We start from the raw sequence: 2,884 nt of genomic DNA on the forward strand, positions 1-2,884 counted from the left end.
TCTCGCGGTGCCCGTGGAGCGAGGGCCGGGGCTGGGCCAGCGGCCCCGTGCTCAGGGCATGGCTGTACCACAGCATGCCCAGGCACAGCAGAGCAGCCTGTAAACAACTGTCCTCCTTCATTTTTGGTTATTCTGTAGGCACAGGAGTATCCAAGAATCTACCCCTTCCACCTTGCAACTCAAGAAGTTTGAGGCTGTTGAAAAGTTTCACACAGACTGTTGTGCACATAGGATGCCACCACACATTAAACACATCACTTTAGTGCTCTGCAGCTTCCCAATTTAATTCCTGAAAGAAAGCAAAATGGAGAAGATTGTCACTTCTTTATAGAAGTCTTTGAGGATGCAGTAATTTTTTTAATAAGCGAAATAAAATTAGCACTTCCTTAGTAAATGTCAAGATAAGAAGACTAAAATAAATCAGTAATTATGAAATACGGAGTAATGAGCATATTTGGTGCTTTGTTACATGGAACTGCCACCTTGTAGAATCTCCTGACTGGCTGGTTTGGACAGTCACTGGCTGGAAGTTGAAAGATAGGGAATCATATTCTCTCATGATCCTTTCAAATAGATTTAGCCCAAGATGCAAGGTAACTGTAGAAATACCTAATTTATGTCTAATCCCTCTTTGGAGCTTAGATATAAGCCTGAGATATAAGCTGTTAAGCCATAGGTCTGGATTTAAGGGAGATACCGAGAGTTATCAAGGATGCAAGATTTCTACATGATCTACATCTTGCCATGCTGAACACCCCCCCATGTTTTTCCAGGCAGGAGCAGTGGCTGACAGAGCTCCAAGGACCTACAGTTTGGATTTAAACCCTTGATGCACCTCTAAGGTTCGAGTCATCAGAGGAGAGAAGCAGCATTGACTGCCATGTCTGCTGGCTTGGGGCTGGTGAGAGTAAGTGCCACAAACCAATAAAAACTTAATCAGATGTTTTTGATAATGTAACAATTGATTTAACTATTTATTTCTAGTACTATATTGATGTCTTTATTTCTAATGCTCCTTAAAACACTAGGTCAGAATTAATATTTGAAGGAAAAATTGTGTAATACAGTGAAACCTGAACTAAGGTCTAAACCTCCAGCAGCTCCCAATCCATCACAAAGGCCACTTTGACTTATCCCTGGGGTTTCCAATATATTCTCCTTGAATATTTACGGAACAACCAATTTTACAAGCTCCCTATGATGTTTCTTTCAGCTTTCAGTGTAATTCGCTTTGTTCTTCTGCAAAATACTAACAAAACATCTGATGTTATATTCATACAGGCAAATGTATAAACATGTGCTACTATCAGCTTTAAAAGAGAACGATTTTTTAACGAGAAATAAGATCGTACATGTGGTATTTGCAGCAGAGAAAATGTGAATAGAGGGAAAAGCTTGAACCTACACCCCCATCTATAACTCCAGTAACAGAAAACCATCTCACTGGTACCAAACCCCCCACTTAGGGTGAGGTCTGTCCCCCCTCCTGAGCAGTCTGCCCTCCTGTCCACATCCCTTTGCACAGTTACATAAAAGATGTTGCCAAAAAGGGGGTCAGAAGTAAGAGATTAAATATCTGGATTTATTTCCTCAAAAAAGACAAGGTTTTAATTTTATGTCATTGGAAACTGAAATAACCTCAGTTACAAGACCACAATGTCTCCAGCATAATGAATTCAATGACATTCACCCAGAGAGGTGAGAACATACTCTGGCTTTCAGAAGCATATTTATAAAGTATATTTGTTGTGTCCATTTAATTTTTTACTATTGTTATATGATGGCACATTACAGATTACTCATGGCAGCATGGAAGACATGAAAAAGAAAACAATCTCTATTATTTTGCCCAGGAAAATGTTTTTATTTTCACGTGATACATGTGTGTGAAATTTGGAGCATTAGATCTGGGGGGTTTATTTTGTATCATCTCCATTTTACTGAGAGTTAAAAACAATTTAAGACTTAAAGGGCCTGAGAAACTGAGAATTCAAGTATTTTGGAGGTATCTTAAAGATTAAGTCTTTCAACACTAGTGATTATAGTGTCTTTCAATGATAATGGTTAATTCTGAGAGGAAAGGACACTCCTTTTTCCACCCAGATTTGCACAGAAAAAATCAAATTGAAGCCCTAGGTATGCAGCATTTACCTACCAAGCTTCCTCAGCACTGAACTTTATTAAACATAGCACATCTTTATAAACACAACCCATCAAATTCTCTGCTCATCCCACAGGTGCAAACTGAGTTTCTCTGTCCTGTGCATAAACACCTCTTGTTTTACCTCCTTGTGGAAAAGTGATTCCCCGCACCTGAGGTAACCTCCTTTGGCTGCTTTGTCTACAGAAATTTATTGATGTAACCAAATCCTGCATCTTAAGACCAGGTCAGTCTGGTTTATAATTGCATCCAGCTAATCAGTGGTGCTGCTGTTTCAGACACAGTTTGCTCTGGGGTGTCCTTTGAGTGAACAGTCCTTAGTGCCAGGTCGGTGCAGCTGATTACTGGGGAGGGACACTGCTACAGGGATCTGTCTACAGGGATCACTCCTGTGCAGTAGTTAGAGGGGCTCAGGCTTCTGGAATGCTAAAAGGAGCATGACAGAACTGGAATAGGAAGATATTCCTGGACAGCTGTGCATTTTTAAACCTGATGTGAAAACCCCCTGTAAGGAAACTGCTTATGCTAATAGACTTTGGATGCATTGGAAAATTAAACTCACTGATAATCATTCACCATTAACATCACATAATGAACTCAACTATGAAAATAAGTAAACAAATACCCCCACTACTCCCAAAGTACTGTTATGTAAACCAGTAAACAATTTATAAAGCTGCTTACCAGTAATGGAAAAGCCAAGCTGATACATATGTGCTTAAT

At 39.8% G+C, this 2,884-nt stretch overlaps 1 protein-coding gene across 1 annotated transcript in view; it reads right to left on the reverse strand.

Annotated features, from left to right (window-relative positions):
* The window catches only part of CDH11 (cadherin 11), a 50,794-nt gene that overhangs the window by 23,239 nt on the left and 24,671 nt on the right, over positions 1–2,884 (reverse strand). The window contains exon 2 of the mRNA XM_027906171.1: positions 172–289. The gene's annotated coding sequence lies outside the window, so the exon portion shown is untranslated. The remainder of the gene's footprint in view (positions 1–171; positions 290–2,884) is intronic.

The sequence above is a fragment of the Empidonax traillii genome, unplaced genomic scaffold (genome assembly GCF_003031625.1).
Source record: "Empidonax traillii isolate 1590-97213 ecotype Southwest subspecies unplaced genomic scaffold, ASM303162v1 scaffold1255:size221984, whole genome shotgun sequence".
In the NCBI taxonomy this organism is placed as follows: Eukaryota; Metazoa; Chordata; class Aves; order Passeriformes; family Tyrannidae; genus Empidonax; species Empidonax traillii.